General features: G+C 36.7%; 1 protein-coding gene across 18 annotated transcripts in view; it reads left to right on the forward strand.

Annotated features, from left to right (window-relative positions):
- The window catches only part of N4BP2 (NEDD4 binding protein 2), an 87050-nt gene that overhangs the window by 4750 nt on the left and 64825 nt on the right, over positions 1-17475 (forward strand). For 14 of the 18 annotated variants that reach the window (XR_006410579.3, XM_044387683.3, XM_044387686.3 and 11 more), the window contains exon 2: positions 9092-9188. The exons of 3 other annotated variants lie outside the window; for them this stretch is intronic. The gene's annotated coding sequence lies outside the window, so the exon portion shown is untranslated. Of the gene's footprint in view, positions 1-9091; positions 9189-10867; positions 10967-17475 lie in introns of all 18 variants that reach the window. One more of the 18 variants, XM_044387680.3, reaches the window with a different exon arrangement.

The following is a 17475-nucleotide window of genomic DNA, read 5'->3' on the forward strand; positions in this document are numbered from 1 at the left end:
ACACTTATTGCTATGCTGAGCTCCTTCTTCCCTCCTTCTAGTAATTGAGCTTCCCTGAATCTTCCTTTTTTTTTTTTCCTGCTAACACTGGTCCCAACCTAATTACTTCAGGTATGTAGGTATTAAATAAATATTGGCATGAATAGAGGAGCTATTTTACTTTTAAAAATATTTCTCTCTCTTACCATCTGTATTCTGGTAATTCTCTTGTCTCCAACCCAAAGCTCTTTTCCTGATAAGTAGACCCATGTATCATCTATCTTCATGACCTGTCCATTTGTATGCTACCGTCTGTACTAAGCATATCCCAAACTGCAGTCATTAAAAACTTTCTCTCTTCCATCCTCAACCAAAAGTACAGAATAGCCTGTTTCATTTCGGTCTTCTTTCTAGGGGAAGATTAAATGAGATAATGCATGTGTGGTAAGAATTCAGTAAATAGTAGACATTGCTAATAATATCTTGGCAGAAACATGGGCTATTCCTTGTCCTCTCTTTTTGCTTCTTGGCAGAAACATGGGCTATTCCTTGTCCTCTCTTTTTGCTTTCACATTCTGATTGATCACTGAGCCTTGTTGGATTCTTTCTTCTTAATATTTCTTGACTCAGTGCCTTTTCCCCATCCCCAAGGCTACCATCCTGCTCAAGGTTAGCATCATCTCTCATCTGGATTGCTACAATCCCCTCCTAACTGGTTAGCCCTGCTTCCAGTATTGCCTGCCAATCCTCCCCCCCCCCCATTGTAACCAGAGTAATTTATCTGATACAGCTGCACATATAACTTCCCTGCTAAAAAACCTTTTTTTGGCTTTTCATCATCTTTAGGATAAAGTCTGAACTTCTTAATTTGGCTTTCTGGATCCTCATGATCTGGTTTCTGTTCATCTCTTCATCCTTTCTCACTTTTTCCCTTTGCCTTCAGTGTGCTAGTCATATTCAGTTACTGGCATTTCTTCCTTAAGATGCCAGGTTTGTTAAATCTAAGCCTGAGTACAGGAGCTTCCCTCTGGAATGCCTTCTCTGGTCCCCCGCGTCCTTCCCCTTTGGTTTTGTTATCTCATACTTGTCTTCAGGTCTCAGTCAAGATGACACCTCTATGGGGAAGCTTTTTTTTGGTATCTCAAGGCTTGGATTCATGTTTGTTCCATGTCTTCTGTTTATTTCCCTAGCCAACTCTATATTATCACATTGTTATAGTTCGCTTATCTGTCATCTCACCATGTAGTGGTTAGGGTATAGGAAAGGAAGGAGGTGAATTGACTATCTTAAAAAATGATGTGATTTGCATGGAGGGAATTAAGTAGTTATTTTGGGGTTTACCTAGTAGGGAAGGGAAGGAGACACTATATCTGATAGATGAAAGTTTTCCTTCTTTCTTTTCTTTTTTTGAAGATTTTATTTATTTATTTTTGAGAGAGAGAGAGAGAACGCACGTGTGTAGAGGGTGAAGTAGACTCCCTGCTGAGTTGGGAGCCTGATGCGGGACTCCATCGCAGGACCCTGGGATCATGACCCGAGCTGAAGGAAGATGCCTAGCCGACTGAGCCACCCAGGTGCCCAGGATGAAAGTTTTCTAAGTTAGGAAAGGCATACTAGGTATGCCCTTTTATAGCGTCAGTGAAATACATCTTTACAACAAATTTCCATTTATTTAGTTTTTCTGTTAGGACTTTTTGGATTGCAGGTAACAGATACGGTTTGAAATAGCCTATTTCAAGGGAAACGTTACTGGTTAAAAACCATATAACAGAATTTGTATGGATAGAGATGGCTATAAGAGCTAAGGTAGGAACTTACCCACGGGTAGGTCCTTCCTATACTTAAAAGTCTGTGCATACTGGTGCCATTTCTCCTATTGTGAATATGCTTCACATGGTGGGTGGGACCTGGTTCATGCCAGCACAGGCGTATTTATTTAGAGCCTACGTACAATAGTTTTAGGTAGACTTGGTCACATGTCCCTCCTTTGACCAATTCCTGCAGCTGAGGAGATGAGGTGCTATGCTTCGTTTACTTTAGATCATGTGATGTGCTCATTTATGTGTCAGGGGTCTGTTAGCAGAAAACAGACCCCTGGTGGAGTAGGGGAGGAGAAGGAGTTCTGGGCGGACACAAAGAGTATTCATTATCATTCTTAACCATTCTTCTGATTACAAATTTATTTTCCTAGGTACTTTATTTATTTATTTTTTTTTTTAAAGATTTTATTTATTTATTTGACAGCTAGAGACAGCCAGCAAGAGAGGGAACACAAGCAGGGGGAGTGGGAGAGGAAGAAGCAGGCCCATAGCGGAGGAGCCTGATGTGGGGCTCGATCCCATAAGGCCGGGATCACGCCCTGAGCTGAAGGCAGACGCTTAACCGCTGTGCCACCCAGGCGCCCCTCCTAGGTACTTTATTTATCAGAAAGAAATACTCAGTATTATGTGCTTTAGTATTCCAGGTTCTCAGTCGGAAAGTCTAATATTTTTATTATGTTTTAAAAATATTTTTTTTATTTATTCATGAGAAATAGAGGCAGAGGGAGGGCAGGCTCCCCATGGAGCAGGGAGCCATCATGACGGGAGCCGAAGGCAGATGCTTAACCAACTGAGCCACCCAGGCGCCCCAGAAAGTCTGATATTTTAAAGAATCAGTTTGGCTTTTTGATTTGTGCTGGCATGTAACAAATATTCATTGAGCTCTTGTTTGTTAAATAACACATTACCTGGGAGATGCTTATCAACTAGTAGTCTAAGCAAGTAAATACAGAGGTGCTAAGATAGAGGTATATCTGGGATGCAGTGGAGGCTGTGTGTCCACGTCAGCCTTTGGGATGGCAGAAAACTATTCTGAAGGAAAGTTAGTTAAGCCAAGAAATATGGGTTGGGTGGAATGGTGTAGAGGGACTTTTGGGCGGAACATTTGTGAAGCACAGAGATGTGAAATGTCCTACTTTGTGTGGAGAAACAAATAATTAGATACAGAAATAATAGAGAGTACCTGAGGAGGAGTAGAAGAAGAGGGAGCTAGGGGTACATAAGAGACCAGATCATGGAAGTCCTTAAGTGCTTTCCCTAGGAGTTAGAACTTAATTTTGAAAGCTGTAGAGTCTTTGAAGGATTTTAAGCTGGACCTCTCAGGCTTGAAGCGCCTGTGTAATATCCAAGTGGTTGTGTCTGTCAGGCAGTTAAGTATGTTGGAGTTTTGGAGAGAAATCTGGGCTGGAGTCATAGTTATAGGTTGATATCATGGGTTTAGATGAGCCTAGAAAAAGCTGGTGGAGCAGTAAATTGGGGACAGAATCCAGGGGAGCAGTGACACTGAAAGACTGAGCAAAAGGGAAGGAATCAATGGAAACTGAGAAGGGATAGCCAGAGAAAAATCTGTAGGGGGAAGATTGCTTTGGATTAAAATGTCAACAGGAAGTGGGAATTTGAAACAACAAATGTAAATTGTTATTTTACAAAACAAACTTTGTAGGGAATAGTAGGAATTTGGTTAGTCTCAGTTAAGAAATTTGATGCTTATCAATTCTGGTTGCATTGAGAAAATAAAATTTCTTCCTTTCTTCCTTCTTTTCTTTTTTTAAAGATTTTATATTTGAGTAATCTCTACACCCAAAGTGGGTCTTGAACTCACAACCCCGAGATCAAGAGTCACATGCTCTACTGACTGAGCTAGCCAGGTGCCCCAAGAAAATCAAAATTTCAAACAAGTTTTTCCAATGCAGGAATTTGAACTTTTTAGAATTAGACTTTTTAAAGACAGAAAGGAGAGGATGGAGGCTTTTTGATAGGTGATGGTTCATAGGAAAGAAGTGGTTGAGCAGGGGATGGATATAGTATATGTACAATCCTAGTAGGTAGTAGAGTACTTTGCGTATAGTTTCTGGAGCTATAAAGATCCAGGAGATCCTATTCTATCACAGGACCCAGAGTTGATAATTGATTATGTAGTTGTAACTAATGTAGTTCACTTCTCAGGATTTCTATTTGTGATTTTCTTTTCTGTTCTGTTTCTGACTCCAACTCTCTTCAGTGAACATTTTCTTTCCCTGCTAAATCACCTTCTCTTATTTTTTTCCCTTTGTAGTTAAACCCCTTATAATTTTATTTAAAAAATTGGTGAACATATACCATAGAATTTACTATCTTAACCATTTTTAGATGAACAGTATAGTAGTGTTAACTATATGTGCATTGTTAATACAGTAGATCTCTAGAACTTTTTCATCTTATAGAACGGAAACTCTAATCCCATCAAACAATTCTCCTCTTCTCCCTCTTCTCCAGCTCCTTGCAACTGTCATGCTACTTGCTGTTTCTAAGAATTTGGCTTCTTTAGATACTTACTATAAGTGGAATTGTACAATATTTGTATTTTTGTGACTGGGTTATTTTACTTAGCATAATGTCTCCAAGGCTTATCCATGTTGTAGCATATGACAAGATTGCCTTCCCTTTTTGTGGTTGCGTAATATTCCAACATGTGTGTTTGTGTGTACACCGTGTATTCTTTATCCATTTTTCTGTTAAGGAACATTTACGTTGCATGGTCATTTTTGGTTGCTTCCACTTCTTGGCTATTGCAAATAATGCTATGATGAACATGATTGTGCAAATATTTCTTTGGGATCTTGTTTTCATTTCTTTTTGATATATACCCAGAAAGTGGGATTGATAGATCATAATCTGTTTTTAATTTTGGAGGAAACTCCATATTGTTTTCCATAGCAGTTACACATTTTGTTTCTTTTTCTTTTTAAAATTTTAATTCCAGTATAATTAACATTCAGTGTGAAATTAGTTTCAGGTATACAATATAGTGATTCAGCAGTTCTGTATATTACTCAGCAGCTGCACATTTTACATTCCCACCAGCAGTACGCAAGGGTTTCACTTTCTTCCCATCCTTACCAACACTTGTCCCTGCCCCCCTCCCCCTTTTTTGATAGTGGTCATCCTAACAGGTGTGAGGTGATATCTCATTATGATTTTGATTAACATTTCCTGATGATTAGTGATGTTGAACATCTTTTTATATGCTTGTAGATCATTTGCGTATCAATCACCTGTGGATAAATGTCTATTCAAGTCCTTTGCCCATTTTGAAAATGGAGGGTTTTTTGGGTTTTTGTTGACTTGTAGGAGTTATTTATATATTTTGGATATTAACACCTTACCAGATATATGGTTTGCAGATATTTCTCCTATTCTGTAGATTTCCTTTTTGCGCTGTTGATTATTTTCCTTTGCTGTGCAGAAGTTTTTTTTAAGTTTGACGTAGTCCTGTTTATTTTTGCTTTTGTTTCCTGTGCTTTGGTGTCATATGTAAGAAGTCATTGCCAGTCCAAAGTTACGAAGCTTCCTCCCATGTTTTCTTCTAAGAGTTTTATGGTTTCAGGTCTTATAGTTTAGGTCTTTAACCCATTTTGAGTTAATTTTTGTATATGATGTCAGGTAAGGGTCCAAGTTCATTCTTTTGCATGTGGATATCCAGTTTTCCAAGTACCATTTGCTGAAAAGACTATCCTCTTCCCATTGTGTAGCCTTCGCATCCTTGTCAAAGATTACTTGACTTGTAGGGGTGCCTGGGTGGTGCAGTTGGTTGAGTGACTGACTCTTGGTTTCAGCTTAGGTCATGATCTCAGAGTCATAAGATCGAGTCCCGGGTCAGGCTCCATGCTCAGTTTGGAGTCTGCTTGGGATCCTTTCTGTCTTTCTCTCCCTCCCCTTTTGCCCTTTCCCCTACTCATGCTCGCTTGCTCTCTCTCTGTCTCTCTCTCTCAAATAAATAAAGACTGTTTGACTATATATGTGAGGATTTATTTCTGGGTTCTGTATTCTATTCCAGCTCTTCTTCTGTTTCTTTATGCCATTACCATACTGTTTTGATTACTGTAGTTTTGTTAAAATGTTTTGAAATCAGGAAACAAATCAGGAAATAAAGCCTCTAGCTTTGTTTTAATTTCTCAAGGTTGGCTATTCAGGGTCCTTTCCTTCATTTTTTTTTTTTTAAGATTTTATTTATTTATTTGAGAGAGAACGAAAGCGATCATAGAGAGAGAGGAAGAAGCAGACTTGCCGCTGAGCAGATAGCCCATTGCCCCAGTTCAGGGTCCTTTTCTTCATTTAAAAAAATTAATTTTCTTAAAGTAGGGTCCATGCCGAATATGGGGCTTTAATTTACAACCCTGAGATCAAGAGTCATCTGGTCTCCTGACTGAGCTAGCCAGGAGCCTCTCCTTCAGTTTTATCCTTTAAGATTTCTTCTTTCAGGGGCACCTGGGTGGCTCAGTCGGTTAAGTGTCTTCCTCCAGCTTAGGTCATGATTCCAGAATCCCAGGGGGCTCCCTGCTCAGTGAGGAGTCTGCTTCTCCCTCTGCCCCTCACCTCGCTCTTGTGCTCTCTTTCTCTCAAATAAAATCTTAAAAAAAGAAAAGATTTCTTCTTTCATTTTCTTCCTTCCCTTTACTTATAGCGTGATTGAATTTTTCTTCTCAGAACACATATGGTTAGATAACCAGATATAACCTTTACTCTGCTTTATGAAAACTTGCATATTTGAATTAGAAGTTTCAAATTAAGTGTTGGTATTTGGATTAAAAAAGGATTTTTTACTTTGTAGACTAGCCAAACTAGTTTACTTGAAGCGTGGTACGTTTTAGAAACTTTTATAAATGGAAAATACTTAAGCATACAGAAAAGTAGAATAGTACATTGAACTCATTTATACCCACCTTCTAGATTCAGTAATTGTTAAAAATTTTGTCACATTTACTTTACATATCTGTTATGTACATATAAATTTCTTTCACCATTTAAAAGTAAATTAATGGTGGTGAGTGAAATTTATTTTTTGGTTTTTCCTTTTTTTTTTTTTTTAAGATTTTATTTATTTGAGAGAGAGAGTGAGCGAGAGAGAGCACAAGCCAGGGGGAGAGGCAGAGAGAGAGGGAGAGTGAGAAGCAGACCCCCTGCTGAGCAGGGAGCCTGACGTGGGGCTCAGTCCTGGGACCCTGGTATCATGACCTGAGCTGAAGGCAGATGCTTAACCGACTGAACCACCCAGGCGCCCAATGGTTTTTCCTTTTTGAGTATTATACATTTATAAGTATATATTCTGGATGTTGCTCAGTTTTGTTTAAGGGTTTAGTTTGAAATTTACTCTTTTTTTTTTTTTTAAAGATTTTTATTTATTTATTCGACAGAGATAGATACAGCCAGCGAGAGAGGGAACACAAGCAGGGGGAGTGGGAGAGGAAGAAGCAGGCTCATAGCAGAAGAGCCTGATGTGGGGCTCGATCCCATAACGCCGGGATCACGCCCTGAGCCGAAGGCAGGCGCCTAACCGCTGTGCCACCCAGGCGCCCCTGAAATTTACTCTTTTAAAAAAATTATAAGAAGACATATTATCTTTAGCATATATCCCAGAAAAAGGATATTCTCCGATATAGCTATGCAGCTATGATTATTCCTAGCATAATTATCAGTAATTCCCTAATATATAATACTCATACCATAGTCATATTTCTCCAACTGTTCCCAAAACCTTTTATTGTTTTTTTTTAAAGGATTTATTTATTTATTTTATTTTTTTTTAAAGATTTTATTTATTTATTTGACAGAGATAGAGACAGCCAGCGAGAGAGGGAACACAAGCAGGGGGAGTGGGAGAGGAAGAAGCAGGCTCACAGCGGAGGAGCCTGATGTGGGGCTCAATCCCATAACGCCAGGATCACGCCCTGAGCCGAAGGCAGACGCTTAACCGCTGTGCCACCTAGGCGCCCCTATTGTTTTTTTTTTTTTTTAATTAAATTTTTTTAGGGAGAGAGGGGCAAAGGGAGAGGGAGAGAAAGAATCTTAAGCAGGTTCCATGCCCAAGGCGAAGGTTGACGGGAGGCTTGATCTCACAACCTTGAGATCATGACCTGAACTAAAATCAAGAGTTGGATGCTTAACTGACTCAGCCACCGAGGCACCTCTTTCATTGTTTTTTTTAATACCAAATTCAAATCAAGAGCTACCTATTGCATTTAGTTGTCTCTTGATTTTTTTTTTAAATTATAGAACTGCCTCTCTTACCTATCTCTCCACCACTCTCCCTTTCTTACTCCGTGATACAGATTTGTTAACTCTGTTGAAAATGTCTGACATTTTTTTATTGCTGACCATTCGTTCATGGTGTAGTATAACTTTTTCCTCTATCCCCTGTATTTTCTATGAACTGGGAGTTAGGGGCTGCCTGACTAAGTTGGTTAAGCGTCGGACTCTTGACTTGGGCTCAGGACATGATCTCAGGGTTATGAGATCAAGCCCCGCATTGGGCTTTGTGCTGAGCATGGAGCCTGCTTAGAATTCTCTCTCCCTCTCCTCTGTCCCTGTACTTCCCCCCCCCCCCCCATATTTAAACTGGGAGTTAGATCTAAAGGTGTTTCAGATTCAGGTTAAAGATTTTTGGAAGAGTACTTTATTTAGTAATGCTGTGTATTCATATTGTTTCATACTAAGAGCACATAATGTTTAGTTGTCCCATCATTCTGATGCTGCGCTTCATCACCAGGCTGAGGGGGTGACAACCAGATCATTTTATTGAAAAGTTATCTTTTTCTTTTTGCATCTATAAGTCATCTGTGGATGGCACTTTGGCAATAGGTAAATCTCTATTAACCTGTTTCACCTAATGATTTTAGCCTTCATTGATGCTTGCTGATTCTTGTTCAGCTGCTCATTATAAATATTAAGATTCTACATTCCTTTTGCATAGTCATCTTCTATGAAGAAGTTTCCCTCATCAATTATGGCTATTTTGTTATTTTGAAATAATGTTCTACTTGGAGAATAAATACTTAGTTTCTTCCTTTAATATAACCATTTCCAGAGGGTTAGTTATAGTTACCTCCAGAGGTGGCAAATGAGGCTGGTCTTTTTGTCTTTTTCTTTTCTTCTTCTTCTTTTTTTTTTTTTACTTTTGCGGCTTTCTCTGTACAATATCATATGTATTTATATTCTAAGTATTACATGTTTTGAACTTTGATTCCATTTAGGTTTATAGTTTGATATAAATTTGCCTTTATTATATATAAAATGTATAATATACATTTTTGTAGTAAGAAGACATGTTGGATAACAGGAAGAGCTGTAGAGTTTGCAGATATCAACTGTGGCCTTAATAAGCATGTTCTTAGCATCAATGTGAGACAGATGGTAAGTGTCGTTAAAGTCATATAGTATGAATATTTTACACATAGGTTCTCAAGCATTTTTATTTGAGTGATTAAAATAAAAATCTCTCAGGAGGAAAATGTAATCACGGATTTTGTTACTAGAATTTCTCAAAGAGCTTGTGGTTGTATAAAACAACTGTATTGTAGTCCTGCTTTTCCCCTTTAATGTTTTAGTTTCTCTGCTTCTAAAATGGTTCTTCATATTTTATCTATTCTTCATCTGCAAATATTATTTGTGCACCTATTTTATGTATGGAACTATGGCTAACTGTGAGATTGGAGTATATATCATAATCTGTGTTATCAAGGAACATGGCTAATGGGGAAATAAACACATATAGATGAAAATATGTTGGTAAAGCCAACAGTGTGAGGCTCCAAAATAACCAAGCAAGACTAGTCCTGGCAGTAAGTAATGAAGGATTACAGAAAGCATTGAAGAACTCTAGAGAATTACATCTTCCTGGATTCTTTGGCCAAAAGCTGTATGTTATTTAGCAACTGGCATTTTCCCTTAAGAATATGTCTCAGAGGTCTTTCTGGGTTTCTACACACATTTGGTTTCTTCATTCTATCTTAAACTGTTTAATAGTTGCCTAGTATTCTAAAGGGTGATTTTTATCATAATTTATTTAGCCATACTCTTATCCATTGATATTGAGGATGTCTTCAGTGATCAATTATAATAGTTCTTATGTCAGATAGATACATTTTAAGATTACTGGTTACCTTAATTTGATTACATTTTCTGTAAATGCTGGTTGGTGTTTTTTGTTTTTTTTGTGACACATCCTTTGGTACCTTGATGAGATTTAGTATTTATCTTGCCCATATCACAGTGGTACACTTAAAATAATTTTGTAGGTAACTTAATCCCCAGTAAAGATAGATTGGTTTTGGTAGCATTCGTTTCTGAAAGAGATGTTTCTTGATCTTGTTTGAGATGATACAGTGTTTTGAGTCCTATGACTTCCATATATATTCCTTATAAAGAGATGCTTTTTGTTTTTCTTTCTTTTTTGTTGGTTTTAAGGAGCCAAAGTATTATTAATAAATGTGATTGTTAGTATCAATTTTCTTAGGCCTGTTCTTTCTAGATGGTTGATATTGCATATATTAAATAGAATATCTTTCTTGATTGTTATAGAAATTTGTTATTTTCTGGTATTTTTCTGTAAAGGTAAGTTATCTAAAATTAGTAGTCCTTATATAAATATAGCAGATTTATTCATAAAATGACATGGGAAATTTTTTTAGTGCTGTGTTGATGATATAGCTTTCAATAGGAAGGATTTCTTTGAAGTGGTGTTTAGTGGTATATTCACTTTATTGGCAGTATTGACTATTGCTGTACCACTGTTAGAGTTCATGTTCACTCTACAACTTTTATAAATGTCATGTTAACCCAGAATTTTTTTTTTGATGTTTAAAAAAAATATATCTTTATCTGTTTAAAAAAAAACAACTCGAATTGATAAGACTTCTGCTTACCATGCTGAAATATTTTGATGATACTCAGTTAAAATTAAATAATAGAGGTAGAAGATTAATTAAGTAATAAATTAAATAATAGAGGTAGAAGAGCTTGGAAAATGTGTATATGAAATTTAAATATTCATGGTCTCATTATTAACAAAAATTTATATTATTTGTTTTTAGGTTCTTCATTTGAGCCAGTTTTTTCACATTTCTCATAATATATCAAACCTTACCCATCCTTATTTCCCATATCCTTTTAGAATACACTCTCTAGGTCAGGTATGTATGTGAAGAAGCTACATAATCTTGTTTGAACTAGTGTATTAATAAGGCTCTCTTTATGGAAAAAGGAAGATGGATAAGATCAGTTAATAAAAGAGTTGAACATTATCAAGTGAATAAATGCTATTGAAATAATCTGGATATATAAAGTAAAACTGGTACTTGGGTGGTAGTGTATGTTTTTATAGAGATTCCTCACTATACTAAATATTGTTTGGACACTTAAGCTGCTTACATGTTTATATCTTTTTCCATATAAATAGACACAATGGAAAAAGAGGTGGAAGGGATGTATGGTTTGCCAGCTGGAGGAAGTATAGGGGAAGTCTAAGATTTAGCTTTGATAATAGTGATTGGTTCCCCCCCCGATTATTAAAGTATGTATATATTATAGATTATTTGGAAAATGTGAAAGTAGTATATAAAAAGAGTAGTATGCTAAAAATAAAGTTACTTGTAATCCCATTACCCAGAGATTTCTTTACCAGTCTAATATTACAATCTAATCTAGTCCCATTTGGGTATCTGTATAAATTATATTTGGTTTTGTGTCTTGCTTTCTTTTCTAACATTGTCTTAAAAAAAAACCTGTCAATTAAATATTATCCAAAATATAGTCTTCAATGACTGTATAAGATTCCATTTTAGGAATATAAAGGGATATTGGGCTTAGTAGAGTCTAACAAATCTGGGTTCAGTCCCAGTTTTGCTACTTAAGAGCCTTAGCTTGATACTTATCCTTTCTAGTGTTTAGTTTTCTTATTTGCAAAATAGGCATAATATTACTTACTATTTTAAGAGTTAAGTAAAATCATGATCTTAACATTCTAGCTGGTGTGTGTTAGTATTTAATAAATTATACTTACTATCACCAGAAATTATTTTATCATTCCTTTCTCACTGCTTAGTTGTTTTTTAGGTTTTCTTTGTAAAAAGTTACTGTAGTTTGAACATTTCTGCGTAAATATCTATTTATATATGTAAATCTGATTATTTTTTGTGTTGAATTCCTAAAAGTGGAATTGTTGGATCAAAGAATATAAGTACAGTTGACCCTTGAACAACACAGGTTTAAACTGCCCGATCCACTCACATGCAAATTCCTTTTAGTACAGTACTGTAAATATATTTTCTCCTCTTTATATTTTTCTTAATAACATTTTCTTTTTTCTAGCTTACTTTAACCAAACAGTATGTAATACGTTTACAAAATTTGTATTAATTGACTTTATATTTATATTCTACGAAAGGCTTCCAGTCAACAATAGACTATTAATAGTTAAATCAGAAGCTTTCAGTGAATTTTTGACTGGGTGGTCTGTGTTCTTAACACCTCCCCCAACATTGTTCAAACGTCAACTGTAATTTCAGATTTCTTGATACATAGTGCCAGTTTGCTTTCTAGAAAGGTTATACTAGTTTATTCTCATTACAGTGTATGAGAATTCCTATTTCATTATAGCCCTGCCAACAATGGCTATTATTATTTCAAAAATTATTTTTTATATATTAGGCAACATAACAATAATATTTGACATTACAGTAATATTCTCTCTTAAAAAAAAAGAGAGAGGATGGGTGTGGAGCCTAATGTGAGGATCCTGAGATTAAGACCTGAGTTGAGAGATCAAGAGTCAGACGTGTAACTGACTGAGCCACCCAGGCACCTCAAGTAATATTTTTTTAACTTCATTTTATTAATGGGGTTAAACTTTTAAATTTTTATTGAGTATTACTCTTTCTTTTTAGAATTCTATACCTGTTCTTAGTTCTTTTTCCTTACCTTAATCCTTCATTTAGCGGAAATTTATTGAGTGCTTACTATGTGTTAGACATCGTTTTGTTATTGGTATATAGTTTTGGTACTCATTATTTAGTTTAGTGATCGCAGGGCAGGAGTGAACAGAATTACCAAAATCTTTTGTCTTCAAAGAGCTGACTTTCTAGTGTAAGGGTATATACAGACATTAAACAAAATAAACATCGAGATTCTAGAGTAGTAATTTCCTTGGAGAAAAAAAATAAAGGGAGATGGAGAGAATGTGCATGTGTACGGTTTTGCATAGGATGCTTAGGGGAAACCTCGCTACAAAGGTGCCATAAGTAAAGTCTTGTAAGGAGTGAGTCAGGTAGGTATCTGGGGGAAGTGCATTTCAGGCTATGAATTAAGTATAAGGGCATGAAATAGGAGAATACTGGGTGAATTTAAGAAAGAACAAGAGGGAGAGTAGCAAGAAATGATTTGAAAGAGTTATTAGGGAACTAGACTGTTTAGTATTGTAAGTAGGCCATTTTAAGAACTTGGGCTTTTACTCTATGTGAAATGCAGAGGTATTGGAGGCTTTAAAGCAAACCTTTGACTTAGGATCTACTGTTTCAACAGGGTCCCTGTCAATATTCAATCTGGCTTCTTTGCAGAAATTAGTGAACTAATTCTAAATTTCGCATGTAAATCCAAGGGGCTCAGAATAGTCAAAAGTCTTGGAAAGGAAGAGCAAAGTTCAAAGACTCACTTTTCCTGATTTTATTTTACTTTTTAAAATATTTTATTTATTTGTCAGAGAGACAGAGAGACAGAGTACAAGCAGAGGGAGAAGCAGGATCCCCACTGAGCAAGGAGCCCGATGTGGGACTCAATCCCAGGACCCTGAGATCATGACCTGAGCCGAAAGGCAGATGCTCAACCACCTAGGTGTCCCCTGTTTTTAAAACTTAACTACAAATCAAGATGATGTGATACTGGCATAAGAGTAGATGTATAGATCAGTGAAATAGAATTGAGAATACAGCAATAAACCCTTACAGTTATGGTCAATTGATTTTTGACATGGGTACCAAGACCATTCATTGGAGAAAGAATAGTCTTTTCAACAGATGGCACTGGGGCAACTGGATATCCACATGAAAAAGAATTAACTTAGACCGCTATCTCATACCACATACAAAAATTAAGTAAAAATGGATTAAAGACCTAAACATAAAAGCTAAAACTGTACAACTCTTTGAAGAAAACATAGGCATAAATCTTTGTGCTTTTGTTTAAGCAGTGGTTTCTTTCTTTTTTTTTTTTTTTTTAAGAAAAAGATTTTATTTATTTATTTGACAGAGAGACAGCCAGCGAGAGAGGGAACACAGGCAGGGGGAGTGGGAGAGGAAGAAGCAGGCTCCCAGCGGAGGAGCCTGATGTGGGGTTCGATCCCAGGACCCTGGGATCACGCCCTGAGCCCAAAGCAGACGCTTAACGACTGAGCCACCCAGGCGCCCCTAAGCAGTGGTTTCTTAGATAGGACACCAAAAGGGTAAGTGACAAAAGAAAAATATAGGTAAATTCATTAAGATAAAAAGTGTTTGTGCTTCAAAGGACACCATCAAGAAAGTGAAAGGATAACCCACAGAATGGGAGAAGATATTTGATAAAGGACTCATATCCAGAATGCATAAAGCAGTCTTACAGCTGAATAATACCGACAAGTAACCCTTAACTTTAAAAATGGGTAAAGGATCTGAATAGACATTTCTTTAGATAAAATATACAAATGCTAATAAGCACATGTAACAATGGTCAACAGCATTAATCATTAGGGAAATGCAGGTCAAAAGTACAATGAGGGAAGAAAAAACCAACTAAAAAACTACAATGAGATACCATTAGGGCCATAATCAGAAAGGTGGATAATAACAGGTGTTGGTGAGGATATAAGGAAATGGGAACCCCCATACATTGTTGGTGGAAATTGAAAATGGTGCAGCCACTTTGGATAACAGTCTGGCACTTCTTCAGATGATTAAACATAAGCGTTGTCATATGACTTGACTATATTTTGAATTTAGAACTGCCAAGATTTGCTGAATGATCAGATGAAGTGTAAAGGAAAGAGGAGGCAAAAATGACTCTTAGTTTTTTGGCCTCAGCAACTAGAAATTGCCATTAGCTGAAACTGGAGGATTGTAGATAGGACAGATCTGCATTGGAAGATTGAGATCACTTTTAGTAGACATGCCTGGTTTGAGATGTCTATTAGATATACAAAGTGGATATATTTAGTAGGTGGTTTGATAAGTGTCTGGGGTCAGGAAAGAGGTGCAGCTTGGAGATATAAATTATTAGCATTTTTGTTAATGTTTAAAGCCATGAGACTAGGTGAGGTCACCAAAGAAGTGGGTAAATCACAGAAAAGAAGAGAACCTGGGGCTAAGCCCTGGAACAGGTCATTTTTCTAAGTGGAATGATGAGAAAATTCTGATAATGGCCCTGTTCTTAAAAGAAGGTAATGTCCTTAGGACATTCTTTGAGGGAGGGGTTTATCAGCTGTGTAAATGCTGCTGGTAGGTTTACACCATTAAATTTAATTTTTATTTTCCGATTGCTGGTGTAGAGAAATATAGTTTAGCAATTTTGCTAAATTATCTGGGTAATAGGTACTCAGTAGTATTGCCTGTGAATAGTGATAGTTCTATTACTTTTTTTCCAATCCTTACAACTTTTATTTCCTTTTCAAGTCTTAATGCACTGGCTGTGATCTCTGGTACAATGTAGTACTGTAGAATAGAAATGGTGATAGCAGTCATCTTATTTCTGATTACAGAGGGTAAACTTGTAGCATTTCATAATTATGTATGAGGGGTGTGTGTGTGTGTGTGTTTTGTAAATGCCTTTATTCCCTTCTATTTGTAGTTTGAGAGGATGTTGACTTTTTTCAAATTGTTTTTCTGCATATATTGAGTTGATTATGTGATTTTTCTGCTTTATTTTGGTAATGCCAGGTATTGCATTGATTAATTTTCAAATATTAAAAGAACTTTATAATCTAAATTCAGGTTAGTTGTGATACATTATTTTTATAAATAACTAATTTTTATATTTTTTATAACATATCACTCACAATTTATGTATTACTACTGTAATATTTTGCTTAGGAATTTTGCATCTATTTTCATAAGTGAAATAGGCCTGTAATTTTTTTCTTTTAATATCCTTGTAAGGTTTTGATACCAGGGTTAGGTTGACCTCATAAAATGAGTTGGGAAGTGTTTCTCTTTGACTAGTCTCTAGAAGAGTTTGTGTAAGATTGGTATTACAGGTTACTTAGTGGAATTTACTGACGAAGCTACCTAGACCCTACGGTTTTCTTTGTGGGAAGGTTTTAAGTTATAGATCCATCTCTTTAATAGATACAGGACTATCAGATCTATTTCAGAAATGGTATGATGTGTGTTTTTTAGAAATGTGCGTTCCATTTAAAGCTTAAAATTTATTTGCATAAAATTGTTTATGATCTCTCTCTTTTTTGAATATGTCTGTGGACTGGATAATGATGTCCCCCCTTTCATTTCTGATACTGGTAATTTGTACCTTCTCTCTCCCTTTTCTTTCTTTTTTTTTTTTTTTAATAAAGATTTTATTTATTTATTCAACAGAGATAGAGACAGCCAGCGAGAGAGGGAACACAAGCAGGGGGAGTAGGAGAGGAAGAAGCAGGCTCATAGCGGAAGAGCCTGATGTGGGGCTCGATCCCACAATGCCGGGATCACGCCCTGAGCCGAAGGCAGATGCCCAACCGCTGTGCCACCCAGGCGCCCCTCTGTCTCCCTTTTCTGATCACTCTTGCCAGGGATTTGTTATTCTTAATAATGGTTTTTTTTTTTTTTTAACTAGTTTAGATTTCAGAGAACCATCTTTTGATATTTTTGATCCCTATTATTGTGTATTTGTTTTCTATTTTGTATTTGCTGTTTGTTATTTCCTTTCTAGTTTCTTTGGGTTTGATTTGTTGCCCCTTGCCGCCAACTGCTTATCGAATGTTTGGACAGTTGATTTTTCATCCTTTGTTTTTTCCTAATATATGCATTTGTGTGTATTTTTTTTAAATAAAGATTTTATTTATTTATTTGAGAGAGAGAGAATGAACAGAGGGGATAGGAATGGGAGAGGGAGAAACAGAGTCCCTGCTCACCAGGGAGCCTGATGCTGGGACTTGATCCCGGGACGCTGGGATCATGACCCTGAGCCAAAGGCAAATGCTTAATCGACTGAGCCACCCAGGCACCCAGCATGTATGCATCTTTTTCTGTGCATGACTTAGGTTTATCTCACAAGTTTGGATATATTTATTTGGTTAAAATATTTTCTATTAATATTAATCTAATTATTTTTAAAATTTTCATTTATTTATTTTTAAAAAATATTTATTTAGAAAGTGCTGGGGGGGGGCACCTGGGTGGCTCAGTCGTTAAGCGTCTGCCTTCAGCTCAGGGCGTGATCCCGGTGTTCTGGGATCGAGCCCCACATCGGGCTCCTCTGCTGGGAGCCTGCTTCTTCCTCTCCCACTCCCCCTGCTTGTGTTCCCTCTCTCGCTGGCTGTCTCTGTCTGTCAAATAAATAAAATCTTTAAAAAAAAAAAAAAGTGCTGGGGGGGGGACAGGAGAAGGGAGAGGGACAGAGAGGGAGGGAGAGGGACAAGCAGACTCTGAGCTGAGTGCAGAGCTGGACCCGGGGCTTGATCTCC

This window comes from Ursus arctos, unplaced genomic scaffold (assembly GCF_023065955.2).
Source record: "Ursus arctos isolate Adak ecotype North America unplaced genomic scaffold, UrsArc2.0 scaffold_9, whole genome shotgun sequence".
NCBI lineage: Eukaryota > Metazoa > Chordata > Mammalia > Carnivora > Ursidae > Ursus > Ursus arctos.